Source organism: Mobula birostris, chromosome 9, assembly GCF_030028105.1.
Source record: "Mobula birostris isolate sMobBir1 chromosome 9, sMobBir1.hap1, whole genome shotgun sequence".
In the NCBI taxonomy this organism is placed as follows: domain Eukaryota; kingdom Metazoa; phylum Chordata; class Chondrichthyes; order Myliobatiformes; family Myliobatidae; genus Mobula; species Mobula birostris.
The window spans coordinates 89452264-89476817 of NC_092378.1; positions in this window are offsets into that span (position 1 = coordinate 89452264).

A 24554-nucleotide genomic window follows, 5' to 3' on the forward strand; every position below is an offset into this window, starting at 1 on the left:
CCTCAGGAGTCTGACTGAGCATTGTCCAATGAAATCATCACTGAGATGATAGAGAACATGGCTGATTCACTCCTTGGATGCTCAGCTTCCAAGGAGTGAATAAAAGGAGGACACTAAGTAGCAATATACAGGGTGGGTGCTGAATGTTTGCGTTTTCTGCTCCAAGAGTCTGGAACCAATCAGGGGAGCAATCATGGGTAAGGTGATGTGGAGAGAGAGTTCTACTGAAAGAGCAGTAAATTGTTGGAATTCCCTATCCCAGAGGGAAATTAATGAACGTGGGGATTAGGCAAGTGCATGGTTAAAATACAATAGCAACCTGAATGTTAAAGGGGAAGTGCTTCCTTGAGCCCTCACCTGCTTCTATCTCTGAGATTCCAATGGATGAGGAGGTAAGTCTTAAGGAACATTTTAAAAGAAGAAAGATGTGTAAAGATCGAAGTGAAGTCTAAAGGCCTCACTATCCTCTGAGCCTCTGAAACATCCAGGACATCTTCAAGGAGTGATGCCTCAGAAAGGCAGCATCCATCATTAAAAACCCCAGCACCCAGGACGTGCCCTCTTCTTAATGATACCATCAGGGAGGAGGTACAGGAGCCTAAAGACACACACTGAATGTTTTAGGAACAGCTTCTCCCTCTCCAGCATCAGACAATGAACTGAATCAACACTACTGCAGAATTTTTTGTTCCCTTTCTCTTTGCACTACTTATTTAATTTATATTGTACATATATTTATTATAATTTATGATTTTTTATTATCATGTACTGCTGCCGCTTGAGAACAAATTTCATGACATATGCCGGTGATATTAATCTGATTCTCATCTATACGAGACATTTCAAAAATGTGGTATACTTTCAGGTTTCTCTGAAACAGCAGATGAATGCAAACTAAAGTCAGGAGATAAGTTATACTGTCCATTCTGCACCCTCTGTCTGCAGGGAAAGTGCACTGTGTTCATGCTCTTGGGCACCAATTAGTGCTTTGGAGAGGAATGCCAACTCCCTGCTATCCTGCGGCTGGTGTGATGTGACAAGTGAAGTGTGACTATTTCTGCAGGTGGCTGCCAACCTCAGCCTACGTATGTTCAAACTGAATTTAGATTTATACTGATGCAGAGCCAAAGCTGGTTCACCTTGACAGACTGCATCAGATAGCTGGCCTGCGGGAGTCGTAAACCAAAGGGGTGGGGGGAGGGAGGAGGTCACGCTCGCGGCTGATAACTGCAGCTTCCCATGAGTGATGCAAGCTTCAGCCTGGTGACTGCTAACTAAGCAGAGAAGCGCAAGGTGTGAGATAACACTCACACTCAGAGTGAGTGCAGGTGTATACTTCCATCACACTGTTCTCACAAAGAGCACAGTGTAGGCACACCTGTAGGGTTTACATTGAGTACACGTATTGCATAAACACTCTCACTCACTGTGTACAGGTGTCTACTCGCACATGGGGTGCAAACAGGCTGCTCACACTTGTTCTGTACACTCATTCAGAGTTTGTGCCGTGTTTACTCCCAATGCTTTGCTCACACACGTACTCAGTCTACGTACATCTCTGTGCCCACGTGTGGTGTCATCGTCCTGAATGAATAGTGGCAGGCATCCAAGTTTCTGTGCTCCATTTCCCCAGACTATGGGTTGTTGCCGCTGTCCCTTCAGGACTCGACTGCCAATTATTGTCTGCAAAATTAATTAATGGGAAGTCTGTACTTAAAGGCCTCATCATGCTGAGCACTCAGTACTCAATCAAAAGAGTTCCGTTTTTAGTGCTATTGTTCGTGTTTCACCTTTGGACTTCATTTGTGTTGTCTTGTTTATTTTGAGTCTGAGTTAACTCTAGACCTTATTCAGCACCATCTATAGGTTCTAGTTACATGTGGTTCTCAATGGATCCCACGTTGTACTCACAATATGTTAGCGATGATGCCTTGCTCACCCTTGAGGTACAGGAATATTTCCTTTCAGGTATTTAACTCTTTTGAACTCTGTTATAGTTTTGCTTTCACCATCCTTTCAAAGAGTTCCAGATCAAGTCTGAGTGTTAAAAAAAAGTCTCAATAATCTAATGACTCTCTTACTAAGTTATCCTTCCAACTTTCCATATAACTTTTCATATGGTGTTTCAATACGAAATTTTGAATTCTGGAAGGCCTGGATAGAATGGACATGGAGAAGATGTTTCCATTAGTAGGGGAGTCTAGGATCTGAATGCACAGCCTCATAATAAAGAGACATCCCTTCAGAATGGAAATGAAATTGGATATCTTCAGAGGGTGGGGAATCTGTGGAATTTGTTGACATTGGTTTATAGGTTCTTGATTGGTTGGTGGGTTAAGGGGTAAGGCAAGAATAAAGTTGAGAAAAAATGAATAGCAAAACAGATCTGACGGGCTGAATGACCTTATTCGGCTCCTATCTTGCAGCCTTTTTGTTTTTTGACTGAATCATACTTTACTGTCCCAGTAAGTCTTCATTGCAACATCTCCGAAGATTTAAAATCTTCCCAGATGTTTGCACACAAAGCTAGACTCAGCATAAGGCTTCACTCAAGCTTTATCATTTTCTTTTCTTTTCCAGTTTAATGTCTGAAGGGTGGTGGAGCTGGGAGGATTTATTTTGCTTTGGGGAAAGAATCTTTAATAAATTATCTTTTTCACTTGTCAGATTCCTCACTGCCCTCAGTCTGATGGTACGGGACAATATTGCCAGGAAACCGTGCTGCAGTCCTGGGGCTTGCTGGGCTTCATGGTGCCCTCCCTCCCTAATGTATTCTATATCTTGTGTATGGCTTACAGCTAAACTTCAGATTCAAAACATTGATATCTGCACCAGCTGCACCTCATTAAATTGGAAAGCTTCCCTTTAAGGCTTTTAAACTACATCTTGGACAACATGGCTTTTCCTGCTAATTGACTGAATTGTAAGGTTTCTCTGCAGAGATGACAGGCGGTTAGATCACTATATCTTCATAGTGGAGGTGTGTGTGTGTGTGTGTGTGTGAGACTGCCTTTGTGTCTGCATAGGTGGTAGGTGATGTCTGCACTGTCTATGCCTTTCTCTGTTTATCTGTTTGTTGTGTTTTGTGTGTATATGTCTGTGTGTGCCTGCATCTCTGTATTTGTGCACATGCGTATCTGTGGTGGTGCACGTATGTATGTATACAAGTGTATATGTGTGTGTTCCTGTCTGCATTATGTGTCTTGCATGCGTGTGCTTGTGCGTGAATCTGTAGCCATGCCTTCTGTTCCTGTATTCTCCAAACAAATCAGGGCAATCCTTAAAAACTCCCACCAACACCCAGGCTTTCTTTCTTCCTTTAGTCTGCCATCTGACCAATGTCTAATTCTGCCCCTGGGCTCTGACACATCCCACTATGTTAACAGAGCTATATATATGTGGAATGGTAGTAGTTATTTGCATCGACTACTTTGGAATAAAGCTGAAATGTTTACGTGGTGATGTTTACAGAACCAGCTGCATTTTCTCTCACTTCCTCGCCTTTCTGCTGGAACTGAATCAGTCATCGACCCAGCAGTTGCAATAACCAAATCAAAGAAGGCTGGTACAGAGAGAAAATTCATCATATTCAGAAAAGATCTTGAATCACACAATAAGCATTAAGAAGACCATAGTAATTTCAGATGATTGTCTCAATCTCCTTTAGCTATAAGGAGGTTGTTTTCTCCGGAGCACTGGAGACTGAAGGGTGACCTTATCTCAGTTTATAAAATTATGGGATGCAAATCTAGGGTAGATAGTCTTTCTCACAGGGCACAGCTTTGAGGTGTGACGGGAAAAATTTAAAGTTCAAAGTATATCTATTATAAAAGTACATATATGTCACCATATACAACCTTAGACTTGTTTTCTTGCAGGCATACTCAATAAATCCATGAAACATAATAGAATCAATGAAGGACCGCACCCAACAGGACAAACAACCAAAGTGCAAAAGACAATGAACTGTGCAAATACAAAAGAGAAAAAAAAAGAAATATACTACTAAATAAATAAGCAATCAATATAGAGAATATGAAATGAAGAGTCCTTGAAAGGGAGTCCATAAGTTGTAGCAATAGTTCAATCATGGCTTGAATGAAGTTGTCCCCACTGATTCAAGAGTCTGATGGTTGAAGGGTGATAACTGTTTCTGAGCGTGGGAGTGTAACTCCTGAGGCTCCTGTACCTTCTTCCTGATGGCAGCAGTGAGAAGAGAGCATAACCTGGGTGGTGGGGATCCCTGATGATGGACGGTCCTTTCCTGTGACAACTCTTCATGTAAATGTGGTCAATGGTGAGGAGGGGTTTACCCATGATGGACTGGGCTGAATCCACTACTTTTTATAGGATTTTCTGTTCAAGGGCATTGATGTTTCCATACCAGGCTGTGTCGCAGCCAGTCAATATACTCTCCACTACACACCTATAGAAGCTTGTCAAAGTTTTAGATATCAAGCAGAATCTTCACAAGCTCCTAAGGAAGTAAAGGCGCTGCCGAGCTTTCTTCGTAATTGCTCTTACATGTTGGGCCCAGGACAGGTCTCTGATATAATAACGCAGAGGAATTGTCTTGCAGCTTATTGATTAGTTTTGAAGGGATGATAGCATTGAATGCTGAAATGTAGTCAATAAAGAGCATCTTGATGTATGCAACTTTCCTGTTCAAGGGTTGAGTGAAGAGCCAAGAAATTGAATCTGCTGTGCACCTGTTGTGTCGGGAGACAAATTGGGATGGATCAAAGTCGCTTCTCAGGCAGGAGTTGATATGTTTCATCACCAACCTTTCAAAGCCCTTCATCAGAGTGAACGTAAGTGGTACTGGATGATAGTCATTGAGCCAGTTCCCATATTCTGCTTAGGTCTGTAATTGAAGCCTGCTTGAAGCACCTCAGACTGCCGAAGTGAGAGGTTAAAGATATCGATGAGCACTCCAGCCAGTTGATCAGCACAGGTCTTTGTTATTCCGCCAGGTACTCCATCAGGGTGGATGCTTTCTGTGGAAACACCCTTCTGAAGGATGAAATCACAAGGTCATCAGGATCTGCTGAAGTTCGTGAGGGCTGCTCCATGTTTTGACAGTCAAAGCGAGCTTAGAAGGAGAAGGAGGTTTAAAGGAGATTTACGAAGCAAGGGTTTTTACACAGAGTGATAGGTGTTTGGAACGCTTTACCAGGTGAAATGCTGGAAGCAGAGATGATGGCAACATTTAAGAGGCATTTAGACAGGCAGGGAATGGAGGGATATGGACCACGTGCAGGGACATGTGCAAATTGAATTGTTATTACTCCTTCCCTACTCCAGTAGACCTTGCTTGTGGGTCTGTCATTGCCACTCCCCAACACATCTCTTCCTATGGGAGGAAAGATCCCTGGCATTGAGATTATAGTGGATGATCAGTGAGACATTGGCAGTCTGGTTCATGGTGATGACTCTTCCCCGCCGCCCACCCCTGCCTATCTCGAAGCATAGTTGCAATAGTGATCTCTCATCAATAGATCAGGCTCTTCTCCTCCCATGAGCTGCTCACCCCATTCCATTCTTCCTGCCTCTCATTTAAAACTGTCGCTCCCTTCCGCCCACCCAAGTACAATAATAATTTTCTTATTAAGATATCTTCACTGATTTCCTCCCTCAGCCTCTGGATTAAGCTGCTTCTCATCTCTAGTGATTTCAGCCTCTGGTTTAATTCACCTAGGTGCATGTTCCCTGTGTTCACTGCTGGTCCATGATCTCTTCTTCCACATAAGCTAGTCAGTCTGTGTTCTCTTTGATGTTCAGCTCTCAGATAACCTTGCTACTCCTAAGACCTCACAGATAAACAGACAGGGAATGGAAATAAAGTCCAGGAGACTTTGAAGCAGAATTTGGCTATTTGGCCCATTGAATATTGCTTGCCTGTATCGTTCTATACCCATATTGCCAACCCCCCCATCCCTACGTGCTCTGTCCTAGGAAGAGGGCTTCTCACAATTCAATCGCTTGTGCCTGTCAGAATCTCTCCTTTTGTTCCCTCCCCCTAATCTTGTTATTAGGACTCATTAAACTTCCCCACCTGGTTCCATCTGCCCATCACTCACATTCCTACCTACTTGGGTTTCTTCTCCCTTGGTTTACCCTTCCGATCCCACCCCTCCCATTCACAATCTGGTTCTTTCCATCATCCCTCCCACAGTTCCACTAATCACCTACCAGCCTGAAGTCTCTACTCTTCTCCACCCTTCCTCCATCCAGCTCCATCTCTCTCTCCTTGTCTGTTTCTACTTATCACCTGCAGCCTCTCTCTCACCCTTCCTCCACACCTCTATCTTGTGACTACTCAACCCAAAACATCAAGCGTCCCATGGCCTTGACCTCCTCTGTTCCTCCAGCAGTTCATATTTTGCTCCAGTTTCTGTCATCTGTAGTCTCTTGTTTCCACTTCATACCACAGCCCATACTGAGGTGCGAAGGGGTCTGGGTCAGCTCCCCAATGACATTCAGACAGGTTTCAGAGCAAGTCCTCACACTTTGGTCAGCGTTGGCTTGATGAGACCAGAAAGTGCGCACTTTATCAAAGATAACACCAGCTAAGGCTCAGGGCTTCACTCCTTCCCACAGCAGGAAACGTTATCCATTCCCAGACTCACTGCTGTTAACATGGAATAGTTGCGTTATCCAGACCACGTGTGAGACACTGGGTCAGGAACTTCACCTTTCTAAACTTACACTTGATTCATCATACGCACCGTAAATACGTAAATGGCGAAAGTTGTATCACCAGACGGAGAAACAGCAGTGTTTGAGCTCCTAGCTGGTGAGCTGCAAGGAGGCACTCTGGCACCCTACATCTTTATAATCGTCCTTGATTACGCTCTGCGTCAAGCTACCAAAGATCATGACAAGCTTGGTTTTACCATAAAACCAGGACAAACCAAAAGGGTCAGACCAGTTACGCTCACAGATCTCGATTTTGCAGATGACATAGTCCTGCTCTCTGACCAGATGGAGGAAGCACAGCAGCTGCTGACAAAAGCAGAAATTGATTTCAATAAAGTTGGACGTCACCTAAACGCTAAAAAGACAGAGCACATGGCGTTTAACTGTGACAAGGGTACTCTCAAGACCATAGAGAATGATACCATTAAGAAAGTCTTTGACTACAAGTACCTCAGGTCAAGAATGATGAGTTCGGAGAAGGACGTAATGATACGGAAGGTGCTGGCGTAGAGGGCTATGAACAACATGAGGGAAATCTGGAAGTCGAACCTGACCGGAGGGTTTAAAAAGAGGATCTTCATAGCAGTCATAAGAGTCCATTCTCACGTACGGATGCGAGACTTGGACACTCACTAAGACTATGCAAAAGTCTCTAGATAGTTGCTATACACGAATGCTCCGGATGGCTCTTGATGTGAGTTGGCAACAGCACATGACCAACGTCGAGCTCCGTGACAACCTACCGATGCTCACCACTAAAATCAGGCGAGAAGACTGCAACTAGTGGGGCACTGTCTATGCCACCCTGAGCTACCTGCCAGCCTAGTCATCATATGGGAGCCCAAGCATGGGAGGATGAACCCTGGGCGACCTCCCAAGACTATGGTCAACACGCTCCTAGAAGACAGCTGCTCGGCTAATGTAGATGAACTGAACACACTGATGAGGGAGAGGGAGAAGTGGAGAGTCTGTCATCGTGCCCGACGCCAGTCTCCTAGGCCTGAGTCAATGTAGTAGTATTAGTAGTACCATAAATACAACTCATTGCTGCATTCCTTGTACTGAACAACTCACTATGTTCGTTAGCATACATCAGCCCCAGCAGTACATCTGTGAGGTGTTACACAGAGCCACACCCCTCAGTATCCAGTGGAAGGAGGAAAACATAGTCTTTGCAGTAGATCTTGTGGGATGGTTCTCTGAGCAGATCTGCCTGGATGGCAGGAAAAACAAAATACTTTCACTGTACCTTGGTACTTGGGACAATAATAAACCAATATGAAGCCATTTGGCAAAATGCCTCTGTGCCAGAACTCTCAAACTTGCCCCAAGATCTTGCTTGGCTGGAGGTGAGAGGTCCTCCATGTCAGACACAGAGTCACACTGCCCCTGAGGCGGCTGTGGAGTAGATGAGAAGATCATCCACTTTCTTATGGATGGTGTTTGCAAGAGAGTCTGAAAAGAGATTCAGTGGTCTCTGCCAAGCTGTGTACGACAGGACTCGGGTCTATGGGCTCTACCCAGAGATACACATTAACTACCACTGGAAGGTCACCAAGTTGGTGTATAAGATGCAGTCAGGTCTGCCGAGAATTTCCTGGCCTTCCAGCATAAAGAGACACCAGCAAATGAATGGTGCCAAATGGCACAAACCAAGGTGCAGGGGAGCTCGTGGGGATGCAGTGATGCTCAGCTTCAGCTTCAGGTTGGAAATAGCACTCCCATTTGTGTCTACCCTTTATTTCCTTACCAGATCTGATGCACACTGAATAAGCAGTTTTCAGTTAGTTTACATGTATCGATCTTCTGTTAAAGTACAGTATATCTCCAATTTTAACCCAAAGGGAGGGGAGGGAACATCGACTCAGACCGTGAGAGGCCTGCATCGGGCATTTTAACCCAAAGAGACAGGCTATTCTCTACTAAAGCTATAATCATTCATTTACTTTGGTTGTCTCCTTTAGGAATTACTTCACTAATTCTTTATTTTCTCTATTTTCATTCAAATAAAATTTCCCTGTAATAAAAATATGTCTCCCCCCCATATCATGAAATTGAGAATCAAAAGATTCAGTGCTAAATAGATTTGCTCTAAGTATGGACATTTTTACCTGGTGTGGAACCTCTCGCGTGGTGGGGAGAATCTGCAACTCCCACCCTAAAGGCAGTAGATGGTGGGGATTAATTGCTACCATCAAGTCTGACATCCATGAATTTGTGTTGGGTAGGGCATGTAGGGTGGAGTGTGAAACTCACAGATTGGCTGGCTAGACTCAAGGGACTGAATGGCCTCTCTGGGTCAATCATTTACTGTTTTTCCAGCCTAAACTTAGATGGGCATGCAAGGAGTTAACCAGTTGTTAACTTTCTTTGGTAACCTTTCTCAGTATCCCCCACCCTCTTCCTTGTCCCTGTTCCCCATTGAGGAAAGGGGAAGGAAGAGCCTTCAGAGGAATGACATTCCCCTTTCCTTGTGCTCCTTCAATAAGTTTCAAATGCTGTCACTCCTGCTTCATCTTTCATTTCTGAACAGTTAACTAACGAGGTCAAAGCGATTACCGTTATAACACCTTCATTTAGATTCATCCCATCATTCACTGCTGGGCATTCCTTTCCAACATGCCTAGTTCAAGCAATGGTCTGGACCCCTATTATTAACAATGTAGAAGGAATGAGATGACCCTGGAGGTCAGAAAAGAGATGGGATGAGATCTCTAAGGCACCGAAAATGAGATTGCAGGAGTATACATACTCTCTAGATCAGAATATTACTAATGGCCATTTCACTGCTGAGTGGGGAGGTCACAAATCGCAAGCACATGCAATAAGCCAGCTTGGTGTTGGAATCATATTGCTGGCCTGGGCAACCTTTGTAGCTCTCTGATAATCTTGTACTTGCAAGGCACCTCTGAGCAGCAACATGGACACCACTCAACAACATGGAGAACAGGTTCCATAATTTCCCAGAAATCACATTATTTTGAAGAGTGTACCTTTTGAGCCTGACACAACCACTTTTGCAAAGAACGGATAAGCCTTTTTTAAAGCTCCTCCTCTCTCTAACCCAATAATAGTTCAGCCACTCTACTGAACTGATAGTGTTTTGCACTGCCAGAATTTGGAACAGGATGACTTGACCAAGCCTTCAGTCTGATGGTGAGAAGAGACAATTTTCTTTATCTCTTCTTTATTTCCATCCAGCTGACTCGCTTCTGCAACCCTTCATATCCTTGCTTACCAAAAATCTAGGGATCTCGGTTTCAATTTGTCCATCATCTCCAAGCAAGAAATGTGGGCTGGTGGATTCCACCCCTTTTGTGTGAAAGGAATACTTCCTGACCACACTCTGGAGTGGTCCAGCTGAAGTCTATGTGCTGGGTTATCCAACCAGGGAAAAGAGCTACCCTGTCACACCCTTTCACCACACTCAACACCTCACTTACATCAGCATTTAATCCTCCACATTCTAAGACCAGTCTGTGCACCTGCTTCTGTGCATTACATCTTTCAAACACTGCCGTTCTGTTGAACCTGTACTGAACTTCCTTAAAAGGCAGAATTGAGAACCCTAAACGGGCTCTATACAGAAGACTATACGAAAGTAGAATAATATGGTGACTGTATGTCATACAGTCCATGCAGTCTACGCCACGATTCAGTGAGGTCACAGCTGACTGAACTTGTCCTCAGCTCCACTTTCCCACCTGTTCCTATAACCCTCGAACACAATAGGAGGATTAGTACGAGAACGCACAGCTCCCTGGCTCACAGAATGACAAGGGCTCTGACAGAACCACTTCCTCCTCATCTTTGTCTTAGTCAGGTGACACTTTATCCTGAGCCATGCAAAATAGCTGAAGGATCTCAGGGGGGCAGTCGGCATCTATAGAGGAAAATGGACAATTGATGCTTTTGGATTTAACCCTTCATCTGGTCTGAAAGACAAATGATTGATACACAATATTAAAAAGACAGTGGGAAGGGGGTGGAGAAAGAGCTGGCAAACTATAGGTGGGTCCAGGTGAGGAGGGGTGAAAGGCAGATATCTGCCGATTCATTTCCACAGATTCTTCCAGACCCACTGAGTTCTTTCAACTTTTTGTGAGTTGCTTGAGATTTCAGTATCTGCAGTCAGTCTCTTGTGTCTTTAAGTTGAGCCTCATACCACCTCAATTCTAGGAAGTCCCTACAGGGAAACATCTTCACCCCATCTATCCTGTCAAGATGCCTCAGAACCTGAGATATCTTCCATCCTTTCAATCTCCGAAGACTAAGGGTCCATGTTGATGAACCTTTCTTATCATACAATTGTACGTAATAGAAACAGGCCATTTAGCCTAACTGATCCATTCTGACTAGTGAGCACCTTTCTAGATTATCCTCATTACCCATAGCCCTCTGTGCTGAAGTACTTCTGTTCTCAGTTAGACACTTCTTAAATGTTGTCAGTGATCCAGCTTCAACAACTCTCTCCGACAGTACATTGAACATACTTAACCAATGAGTGAAGGAGGTCGTTTCAGATCCCTTCTGATTCTCCTTCCCATTATACTAAATCTATTTCTTGACAAGGGAAAAAGGTTATTGCAATCTACCTAATCTCTACCCCTCAGAATTTTATAGACCTCATTCATGTCCCCTCTTGACCTCCTCTGCTTCAGGGAGAACAGAGCCAGCTCTGTCACTCTTTCCTTATAACCGAACCGCTCCATCCCAGACAACGTCCTGATGAATCTCCTCTGCACCTTCTCCAACATGACTGCATCCTTCCAAGATTGTGGTGACCAAAACTGCACACACTACTCCAGCTGAGGTCTGACCAAAATTGTCTACCTGTCTTACCACTATCAAAGATCCATGGACTTTATTTCAAGGTCCCTCTGTTCTGCAGTGTTTACTAAATCCCTACCATTCATGGTGTATGCTCTAGCCTCATTTCTGCTCTCAGCATGTGGCACCTCACTTTTGGTTAGTCTAAACTGCATCTGCTATTTTTTGGACGATTATTATTACCTCTCTGCAGCATACAACTATCTTTTACGCTATCAGCAATTCTGCCAATCTTCATGCGATCCATGAACTTTCCACATCCATATCTAAATTATTCACATACTCTATATTACAAACACTATTGATCCCCTTGGACACCATTAGTCAAGGTCATCCAATCATGAAAGCAACATTTTGCATTATCCTCAGTCTTCTTTTGCCAACCCAGTTTTGAATCTAATTTGCCAACATGCCCTGGGTATAATGGGTCTAACCTTTGAACAAGTCTCCCATGTGGGACTCTGTCAAAGGCCTTTCTAACGTCCATGTAAATCACATCTACAGGCTATCCATGGGTTAAGAATGCCAAGCCTCTGGACACTACATACGGATGAACCGCCTTTATTTTTTAAATTCAGAAGTCCAATGAATGTACGTACATTCTTTGGTACAAGTAACAGAACTATTTTCCTCTCTCATTCCACTTTCAGTGAAGTTTCTTATTGGTCAAATGTGCTTGTGTTGCCACTTATAACAATGCTATAGAAGTACAGCTTTGAGTGTTTTTGTCTATTTTCTAACTTATGGACAAAATTAACATCTGGATGTCTGTGAAAACAGAACATGCTCATTCCCCAGGGAGGCCTGTTCTTCTCCAGCCTCATCTATACACTTTGTTACATCTTCAATCTAATTAGGCAGACAGATCTTCCCATGTTGACTATCTCTGATTAGTCTTTGCCTTAACAAGAGATCATTAATCTTCTCCCTCACCATTTTATACAGTGTCATCCATATCGCTGATGTTAGACTCATACATCTAAAGGCAACTCCATCTTAAGTCAACTTCTTTGTCCCAGGAAAGAGCTTGGCAAACTTTCACTGCCCTTGGATTGAAAACTGTACATGGTGCTCCATGTGTGGTCTCACCTGCACCCTGTACAGTTACAACAAATCATTCTATTCCAAAGACAACACATCATTTACCTTCCCTGCCTCCCAAGAAAATGCACTTATTTGTATTCTTTTATGTACTTGGAAGTGTTTTCACCAGTGTTGGACTGTGCAGGAAGTTAATCTCGGAACTTCCATGTTTGAGTCAACTTAATATAGCTTGTGTGTCCCTGAGTCAGCTGTGCACCTAACAACATCACCGTGCACTTTCATCAGATAAAGGAAATTCTGTGAGGAATTTCACAGTAAAACTATAAGGACAATGCACAGGGTCGGAGATGAGATGACGAATACACAGCCCATACTGTGATTGTTTCCCAGCACCCGGTAGCTGCTTATGGGACAGGAATTTGAGAAGCTCCCATTGCCAACCCCTCCTCTGTGTGAAGGGTGTCAAGGGTGTCAGGTGGCCAACAGTGCCCCAGCTCATTCTTTGCTGCACTATTGGCGAGAACTCTTGAACTTTGGATGAAGAACATAGAAAGGTACAGCACAGAAATAGGCCCTTCTGCACACAATGCCTGTGCCAAACACGATGCCACATTGAACTAAATCTGTTCTGCCTAAACATGATCCAGATCCCTCCACTCTCTGCATACTCATCTAACAGCTTCTTAAATGCTACTATTACATATATCTGCTTTCACCACCACCTATTCCAGACTCACATCACTCTCTGTAAAAAAACTTGCCCTGCACATATCCTTTTAACTTTCCCTGTCTCACTTCCAGTGCATGTCGTCTGGTATTGCAGATACGGTAGCCATAACTCTACAGTATTGTGCTAAATTTGCATCAAGATCACTGCCAGGTGTGTCTGCGGTAACTTTACTTTCCACAGAAGCTTGTCTGTAAACTGCCACTGAACATGGTCCCTGTTCATTCTGGAGATCACAGCCAGTTTGCTGTCACCCACAGCCTAGTTCCGGTGTGTCAAAAGAGATTGAAAATTAATTTTTAGGAATTGTTGGTATGAGGACACACAACTCCTTCTGAACTCTAAATTTTAATGGTCTCACACAATTGAAATAAACTCAGTGGCCACTTTATGAGGTACAGGGGGTACCTAATGGAGTGCATTTTCATAGTTTTCTGCTGCTCACTGAATGAGATGGGTTACTGTGTGTTTTCCACCATTCTCAGCCCACTTTCAACTCTGGAGAATGTTGTGTGTGAAAGTCCCAGGAATACAGCAATTTTTGAGATAATCAAACCACCCTGTCTGCACCAATGATCATTCCACAGTCAAAGATCACACTTCCTCCCCATTCTGATGTTTGGTCTGAACAACGGCGGAACCTCTTGACCATGTCTGCATGCTTTTGCGTATTATTGAGTTGCTGCCACATGTTTAGCTGATTGGATATTTGCATTAATGAGCAAGTGTACAGGTGTACCCAATAAAGAGGGTATTTGTCATGTTTGTTATGTACTGAGCTGTTGCTACATAAAGCAAATTTCATAACATGTGTATGTATGCCTATGAACTGGGAAACCACCATGAGGTTTCATGTGTGAGGACTTCTCATTCTGATTTGAACATAGAACTCTATCAGCACAGCTCCCGAGAGCAACTGCCTTCCGGGATCACAGCTGCTGCACTAATGGAAGAGAATCTCAGCCATTAAGAACTTCTCTGTTCCTGGGAACTGCTTTTAACCTGAACACATCAGAAATATGGCTGTGCAGCAAACCATACAGCAACTAAGGGCAACCATTTGGGTATTGTCGCAAACCATATTCCCGCATGGCAGGAGATCCCTGCAATCCCACTACAGGCTGCTGGTCTCCCAAAGGCTCATTTGCAACCTGCTTTGGCCCGCAGGTCCTGGGGAAGACCTATAGGCCAAAGCGATCAGCTAGCTGTTGTTTCTACCTACAAAGTGGAGTTCGTCACAGCAAGTATATTTAATGAAATTCTTGAAGTGAAAAGCAACTTTATGAGAAATAAAGGGATATTGTAGCAAGTTGTTAGAGTAATTGGAAGAAGATTTCCTTCATACAAGTGTTACGTTCATTGCACAGCCAGATGTGAGGGGACTTTGTGCAGCATTTGGCCTCCGTCTGCTGATTATTAATGTACTAAGTTGGCATTAAATGTTGCAGCATGGAGCGGCTTGCAACGGGGAATTTTATTTTGCAGGCTGCTCATGAAAGTCACCTCCTCTCTGGGATCCCCTCATGTCTCTGATCCAGCAGACAAACGTCTGGATCATTTCTCCAGCAACATGACAGGGCAACTGGAAATTTAAATTCAAGTAATTAAATAGAGCTGGAATTGCAGTAATCTCCGGAAGGTGACCATGGATCACGGTAACCCATCTCATTCACAAACATCCGTTAAGGAAGGAACTCTTCCCTCTTTTCCTGCTTTAATTTGTATGTCACTCCAGTCCAAACAATAGTGATTCTTAACAGTGCCCTCAGTATAAAAGACAATTAGGACTTGCCCATACTGTATGTCCCAAAACTATTTGGCACATTCCGAAAAGAATAGATTTTAAAATTCTGCATGGTCAATGAATGACTGCCTCCTTTGCTTGGCTGAGGCTGTCTGCAGGTGCAGACTGGGACCATCCCTATCATATTGTTTTCCATACTCAGGTCAGCCAGGACTGTGCAGCACACAGCCATGAAGGTTCACCACCTGAATTATCCATATCACGGGGTCCCCTCCTACACACATTTAATCTCAGCAAGGCACTGCTAGTGAAGCGACTGCCACACAGTTTGAACCCGACCTCCAGTGCTCTGTGTGTGGAGTATGCATATTCTCCCGGTGGCTATGTGGATTTCCTCTGGGTGCTCTGCTCTACTCCCACATCCTAAAGACTTGCAGGTCAATAGGCCACTGTACGTTGTGTAGCTGAGTGAAGAAGAAGGTATCGGTGAACAATGTGACCAAGGGCAAATTCCTTCAGACAGTTCACAAAACTACATCTTTTACTTCTTTTACGTCTTCTTTCTCTTTCAGGTGTGGCTCTGCGACTGTTGGAGCCTGTGATATATATTTCGATGGTGTGCTTTTGGGCTGATTGAACAAGCTGGCACTTTGCTGTTCCAAGGGTGTTCCACGAGATTTCAAGCGAAGCGTGCGGCCATGATGCCAAGAAGCCTGGAGACGAGGCCTGAGCCCGTGATTGACTCCACTGCTCAGTGATCTCACCAATTAAAGTGTTGAGGAATATTGAAATCATTGAGGTAAGAACAGAAGGCAAATGGGTGTTCAATGCTGTCTATCAGCCTCTCACTTGCTGCTCCTAGAGATCTACTTTGGCCACATGGAAAGATCCTGTGGCAAGAAAATGACCTTGACCTCCATCATGCTTTGTAACTCCATAAATTAATAGAAAGAAAAACATGGGGAGACTGGGATAAATGTGTATTGTTCATTTTTACTTTAGGAGAGACATGCACTTATGACGTGGTGGTGTAATAACATATACCATTCACATTCTTTTACATATAACATGCAATGAATTATTTAAATGACAAAGAATGGTTAATCAATCAATATATTTACAATATTACTGAAATTTTAAATACACAACTCTCCTCCCTATATATATATATATATATATATATATATATATATATGTATCTTCTTCATGTGCCTTGTGCGTTACATTCTTGGGCGTTCATGGCTTTCCACATCAAATGATTCCATGCAGCATCAATGATATCTCGCACACTTAGATCTGTTAGTTCTTTCACAGTGTCCATATATTTTCTTCTTCGTTTTCCTCTTCCGCATTTCCTAGGCATACGGCCTTGTAATGTAAGGCATACCATTTCTCCTTTTCTGATAACATGGCCCAGGAATTTAAGTGTTCTCTCATTTAATGTTTTCATTAAAGATCTTTTTGTACACATTGGAGTACTGTCTCATTAGTTACCCTATCTCTATATGATATTTTCAGCATTCTTCTAAGAAACCATATTTCTGTTGCTTCTAAGTTTCTTTGGAGTTCTGGTGTTATAGTCCATGTTATGGAAGCATACAGCAAGATTGACCAGATATAACATTTTAGTAGCCTAAGCCTTGTTGTCATAGAAATGTGTCTGTTGGTAAAAATGGGTTTCATTTTTTGGAAGTTGGTTTTGGCAATGGCAATTCTTCTTTTTATTTCTACTTTACTTCTAGCTTCTTGTGATATAAAGCTACCAAGGGATTTAAAGTGATCACCAATACTTGGTATAAAAACCATCCACGTAGATTGTGTACTTGGATTAGCCCTCGAGATAGAACAAGGAATCAAATAGATTTCATTGCCATCAATGAACGCTTTAGAAATATTATCACAAATTCTAAAGCCTACCCAGGAGCAGACCGCGGTTCAGATCACCATCCAGTAATAGCTACCATTAAAACAAAATTAAAGAAACTGAAATGTGGAAAAAAGAGAAAGAAGTATATGTTGGGAGAACTTAAAAAAGATAGCATACTTAAGCAATAATTCAAGACAGCTGCAGAAGAACACCTCAATGAAAACGTAACACCCCTCTCTCTCTCTCTCTCTCTCTCTCTCTCTCTCTATATATATATTTATTTATATATAACTATAGTGTACTATACAATGATTATAGAAACATCCACAGCATAGTAAGTTTTAAATTGTCCCATTCAAACCTAAAGGTTTAATTGCTGTGGAGGGTTTCTTCCTTTTGTGGGATAATGTATATCTTGACAGGGGGCATCAATCTGCTTGGCTGAGAAACAATCTCCAGTTTTGGGGCCTCCCCTAAGGTGGTTGCAGGAGTTGACTCTGATATTACAGAAAGTGGTCCTGACAGCTCAGGACACCTTTCTTCCGGATGTGCTAGCACCCCGAACAGTGCATGGCAAGCTGCTCAATCTGCCGATCTATCCCAGGCCACCAGGCAAAGCTTTGAGCCAACGTTTTCATTTTGACCATGCGTGTAGCTTCTTCTTCACTTTAGTTCTCAGCTTGCATGGTACAATAACACTCAATTGCCACATAAGGCAATCCCCATCAAGGGCAAGTCCTCCCAGCGCTGGTAAAAATGGGGAAACTTGAGTTTCCGCTACATATTTCAGCCATTTTAGGTTGCCATGTGGACCTGAGACAATGTGGGGTCTTTTCTGGCTTCCCTTTGGATCACCTCTGCTGTAATAGGGAGACTTTTCATTTGTGTTAGGGAGAATAAGTCAAGAGGAGGGTCCACTATTGTACAATTTTCAGGTATTCCCTTTACCAAGGGCAAATGGAACAATTCATCGGCATTTCTATGATTAATCATCCTCTTAAATTCGATCTTGTAATTGTGCCCTCCAAGAAACAGAGCCCATCTCTGTATTTGTTCTGCTGCTGTTCGAGGAACATCCTTCTGAGGATTGAAAATGGACACCAGTGGTTGATGATCAGTAATGAATGTACTGGTTACACTCCGAACCAGACTCAAGGCCTCTCTGTTAAACTGTGCTTAGTTTTTCTCTGCAGTGGTAAGGGAACGTGATGCAAAGGTTATGGGCCGTTCACTTCCATCACTCATAGCATGTGACATGACTGCACCTATACCATAAGGCGAGGCATCATAGGCAAGATTCACTGGATGACGTGGATCATAATGTGTGAGTAACATTATTATTTCCTTTACCTTTTTGAAAGCCACCTCATACTGCTTTGTCCATTGCCATTTCTTCCCAATCTGTAGTAATGAGTTCAAAGGGTATATCACGGCAGCCAGGTTTGGCAGGAACCTGTAATAGTATTGACAAATCCTAAAAAAGGGCTGCAACTGTGGCACATCCTTTGGGATATCCACCACTGCTTGAGTTTTCTCAGCACATTTGTGTAAGTCTTGTGCGTCAATGGTATGATCACAGTAGGTGATGCTTGGTTTAACAAATTTATACTTGTTGCTTCATGCTCTAAGCCCATAATCTTCTCATCTTTTTAAGACTGTCTTGAAATTTTGGAGCTGCTCCTTGTCAACCTTTCTGGTAACAATGATGTTACCTACGTAACACTGAGTGCCTGGTCAGCCTTGCAGCTCCTGGCCCATAGCTTTCTGCCCGAGTGCAGGTGCAAATGCTACTATTATAGTGATAAAGCCCTTTGTGAGTGTTGATGGTATGAAAAATTTTGGACTCTTCTTCCATCTCATTTTGCTGAAGCGTTTTCCTCAGAAAAGTTTGCAAGACAACCTCTACCCTGGGCAGAGGGTATTTATCTACTGTCAGTACTAGGTTGATGGTGATCTTAAAATCACCACAGATCCTGACAGACCCATTCTTCTTGGCAACTGAGACCACTGACATTGCCCATGGGCTCCATTCAACCTTGGAAAGAATTCCTTCAGCCTCCAAGTGATCGAGCTCATTGGCTGCTTTAACTCAGATGGTATAAAGAAACGGATGGGCTTTGTAAAACTTGGGTGTGGTATTTTCATTCAACATGATTTTACCTTGATATGTTTGAGTTTTCCAATGCCATCCTTGAACACTGCTGTGGCATCATCCAGTACCATAAATTCGCTTTCAGTTGAATCTTTTGCAGGGGATGGGCTTGCAAATGGTGGATGGATCTCCAATTACAATTCCACAATACTGGCCCTTCTGTATGTTCACATACAAGCCCAACGTGGCCTGTTGATTGTTGTATTTCACTGTTATGAATGTCATTCCCACAGGAGTTATCTTTTCTCCAGTATAAGTTTTTAGTTAGACATCTGCAGGCTTTTGTTCAGTATCTTTGAAATGCCATTCAAACTTATTTTGTGGAATGACTGAAACAGCCAAGCCAGAGTCCAATTCCATTTTAATTAATTTGTTGTTCAGTTCTGGTGTAGGCCACATTACTTGTCTATTGTTAGTTTTCACATTATAAATGTCAAGGCTACTCAGTCCTGTGTCACTCTCATCATTACCAGATTTTTCATCAACAGCATGCAGATTAGTGCTCTTTTTGAATCTGCAACTTGCCTTTTTATCTTTTTCTCTTCCCTATGCAGTCCGTTTATTTTTGTCTATCTGACATGCTTTTTGTATATGTCCTACCTTGTTGCATTTTCTTGAAGTTTTTCCTTTAAACCTGCATTGATCTATATTATGTGAGCTCCTGCCACAATGGTAACACGATTTACTTAACCAGGCTGGTTTCTGTTTAGGTAGACATTGCAATTTTATTCACACTCACTTTCCTTTCTGGCTCAACTCAATTGCTGCTTCCATTGGTACAGTGATTTCAACTGCTCTTTTAAATGAGAGTCGTGCTTCAGTTAGGAGCCACTTTGAATGTTTTCTTGTAAGATTCCACAAACTAAACAACTTCTCAGTGCATCAAGTCCGTCACTGAACAGAATGTTCAGACAATCTCTTCAATTCATCCATGTATGCTGAAATGGACAAACCTTCCTTTTGATTCTGTTTATGAAACCTAAAGAATTCTGCAATCAACAAAGGTCTGTGTTCTAAATATTCTTGCATTATTTTAATGATATCAACAAAGCTCATTTCAGCTGCTTTGGTTGGAGCAGTCATGCTTCTAAGCAAACTGTATGCTCTTCTATCCAATGTACTCAGCAAAATGGTATTTGATTTTCATTGGCTATTTCATTTGCTTTAAAATACTGCTCAATTCACTCAGTATACATATTCCAGTTGAATGTGTCTATCTCTACAATGCAACCAGCTATTTGTGTTCTTTTTCTTATTTATGATTATTATTATCCAGTACTCACTATTTAGGAACCTATGTATTTGTCCATTTTCTGCCTTCTTTAACACAAATAACTTTCTTCTATTGCGAAAAAAAGTACTGCAATTTTAAAAAAACTCAAACATTTTGCTGTGCATTTTAAAAAACTCAAAGGTCTCACTGTGCTTCAACAGGTAGGTAGTCATCTTGGATTCATTTAAAACAGGGATTCCCAATCTGGGGTCCGCAGACCCCTTGGTTAATGGTAAGGGTCCATGGCATAAAAAAGTTGTGAATCTCTGACTTAATGCTTCCTTGTCGCCACTCTATTGTTTTGTAACTCTATAAATTAATTGAAAGAATAGACACAGAGAGACTGGGATAAACATCATTTTTACTTTAAGCAAGATGTGCCCTTCTGACGCAGTGGCATAATGGTGCATGCCATTCATGTATTTTTACAAAAAACCTATAATTAGTTATTTAAACAATGAATGCTTAATGAAACAATATATACTCAAACATTACTGAGATTTTAAATACACTACAACCTCCACAGAGAGCAGTCCAGACATGAAGAAGTTTTCACTCAGAATGTCACGTATCACAGTGATGCAACCTTGGAAAATATATGGGCACATTGTTCATCAGAGAGATCTGGGTAGGTGTGGAGCCTGAAGACTCTGGGAATGGTCTCATCACTAATGGGTAGGCCTTTGCTTGCTTCCCTAGGTCTCTGACTTGTCCTGAGTAGCAATAGGAATGCCTGTATTTATACCGTGCTGCCATTGGTGTCAACACTGAGGTAAACATTCACTGAGTATCTCAGGAGTAAAATGCTGGCGAAAATTTAACCACAGTCTGTGCACTGTAGGAGGTATATGAGCAACCTCCAGTTAGATCTAAAGCTACTCAGTCAGATCTTGGATTATTTCCAAAGCATCCCTTTTAAGTAGGGAGATAAAAGCAAGGATATTCTCCTGGTTGCACAGTGGTGGTTGTAGTGAGGAACATTTTATGCTGGGCTGGTGGAAATGCTCATGATACAAAGGAAGATTCAATTTCCTGTCTGATGTATTCCTCAGTGGCATAACCTCGACCCAGTTCGTCCTGGAGTCAGAGACTCCATTAGGCTTTTTAATTGCAAGTCATAACCGGTAGCAACCTATGAGTATCCAAAGGTAAAAGACACGTTGTGAAAAAATATCAACATTCTCTCTAAAATCTGTCATTCATCTTCTGAGATCTCTTCAATCGCCAAAGTGTGCTTCTCTGGGGTAGAAATGTCAAATACTAGAGGATGTAGCTTTAAGGTAGGGTGGTGGGGTGGGGGGGGCATGAAATTTAAAGGGGATTTATGAGGCAAGACTTTTACAGGGAGTGATGGGTGCCTGTAAAATGCTTGGCCACACAAAGTCATGGAAGAAGATACAATAGCATCTTTAAGTGGCATTTAGACAGGGGACAGATGGGATAAGACCATGCATCAGCAGATGGGATTAGCTTAAACTGGCATAGAAATGGTGAGGCAAGGGATCTGTTCCTGTGCTGTACTGTTCTATGTTCTGTATTAAGACCATAGGAGCAGAACTAGGCTATTTGGCCCATTAAGTCTGCTCTGCCATTTCATCACGCTGATCCAATTTTCCTCTCAGCCCCAATCTCCTGCCTTCTCCCCATATCCCTTCATGCCCTGACCAATCAAGAATCTATCAACCTCTGCCATAAATATATATATAAATATTGGGCCTCTACAGCTGCCTGTGGAAATGAATTCAATAGATTCACCACTTTCTGGCTAAAGAAATTCCTGCTCATCTCCGTTCTAAAAGGACACCCCTCTATTCTGAGGCTGTGTCCTCTGGTCTTTGACTTTCCCACCATAGGAAGCATCCTTTCCACATCCGATTTATCAAGGTCTATCACCATTTGGTAGGTTTCAATGAGCTCACCCCTCATTCTGCTGAATTCTAGTGAATGCAGGCCAGAGCCATCAACCACTCTTCCTAAGACAAGCCATTCAATCCTGGAATCATTTTGGTGAACCTCCTTTGAACTCTCTCCAGTTTCAGCACATCCTTTCCAAGATAAGGGATCCAAAACTGCTTACAGTACTGTATACTACTTTATAAAGTCTCATCATGGCTTTTCTGTGTTGTATGTTGTGCGTTCTATGTTCTGTATTCTCCCAAGGAGTAAACGTGACTGCAATGTGGTCTGTGATCATACAGCAACCACCCTCCACCCCCACCCATGGTACTCCTATGTTCACACTGCACATCCAAAGTCTGGACTGTATCTGCCTACCGAGAATTCATCCATAGGGGTTTGTGCAGGTTAGCCCCAAACTAGTCGAAATGCATGGCATATAGGTCCATTTAATCAGGCAGGGCTGATTTTCATCCCTCGGTCTCACTGCCTTAGCTGTATATCCTTTGATATTTGTATCTCAGGAAACTTGTGGATACTGTACTTGATGAAACAGCAGCTGTCGACAGTCAGCTTCAATGAACCTTGCCTTCTTAGTAAATGCACTGCCTGACCTGGATGTAAAATATAGATTCTTCTCCCTGGTTAAAGGGAGGTGAAGTGAGTAACTTTTTCATGGAAGAATTTGAGGCAGAAATCCTCCCCTCTTTGTTTGGGAGAGGTTGTTTCTCATTTTATGGTTAAATTGCCTGGTTCTAACTTTACTAACATTTCTTCAAACCCTCCCCAAAGTTCTTCCTTCAGTCCTGACGAAGGGTTTCGGCCCGAAACGTGGACTATTCTTTTCAACCGATGCTGACTGACCTGCTGAGTTCCTCCAGCGCATTGTGAGTGTTCCTTTCACAACAGCATCTGCAGATTATTTTGTGTTTAATAACATGCTCCTCCTTTCTGCTTTCCCTACGAGAGGAAAGTTTTGGTTCAGTCTCACACACCACACAATCAAGCCCTTTGACCTACCAAACCCATGTTGGCCATTTACGTGAACCTATACACCAGCACTTTTATCTCACTTATAGAATCATTTTGCCATTGTATTTTACCACAGGGCTGTGGTGCTCCAAATGCAGTGGGCTGGATAAAGGCAGATTATCAGAGCTAGTTGGCTGATAGACCATGTTCTCTTTCACACACTGTTATCTCTGGGGAATTACTTGGTTTCTGTGGACCTTGATCATCATCCTTTGCCTATGGAACATGAATCAATATTTTTCTTCCAGTATCACACAGTCCAATGACTGTGTCAAAAACAAGCTGCTGAAAGAACTCAATGGCTGGAGCAGCATCCGTGAGGGTGAGAGAATTGTTGGTATAAAGCGGAGCGGGTGTGGGGTGAGACTTTGATCAGTAGGTGATAGATGGACCCTTACTGAGCCTACTTGTTTCTGTTTAAGAAGAAGCCAAATTTTAATGAGTACTGTTTAATCTACCAGAGTTGGCAGCAAATGGCTTAAAAAATTACAACAATATGCTAGCTGAAAGATCTTAACCACATTGCATATCACTGCGGGATATGGGGAGGTATAGCAGATGAGGAATTTCCGGAGTTACTGCAATCATCCGATGCTGATTATGTTCTGAAAGGAAGACATTAGCTTTTTGTCTCCGACACCACATTCAATAACCTATCACTTTTGTAGACATTGTAGTGATGTTGTGGAAATGGGGTAGCAAGAGTCCAAAGATGTAATAATGAACACATGTTTTTAATGACATGGGGAGAAAAATAAATATTGTCCAAGGCACCAGGGGAACTCAGCTATTCTCCTTTCGACAATTGTCTTTGGTTGCCTCAGTTAAGTCCTCAGGACTCTGGACTGGTTCTCGAACCCAGGACCTCCTACGCAGAGCATCACTGAACCACCACTCACATGCGACAGGTCCAATTTCAAAGAGTTTCTTCTTGCTCTTCTGGGTTGGTATAAACACCAAAAAATACAGCGTGTGGAACAGGGTGGGTTTGAGGGCTGAGCGTGGGAAGGAGTGGATCTGTGGGTGTGGTTGGGGAGGGGTGTTGGAAGGGTTAAGGATTTAGGGTATAGCTGAGTGTGGTTTCTGCCTGTGTGGGTGTGGCAGGGTTCCACAATCTAACAGAAAACCAGAAAAGCACTGGATCAATAGTCCAACCTGCACACTGTACCTGTGGACACTGAAGGTAGTGGCTCTGAATAGTGAGGGTGGAGGAAGACATAACACATTGTTATTGATCCAATGTTTGGCCATTACCTGCTAAAGACCATTTCCAACAATGGCTCCTGGCCA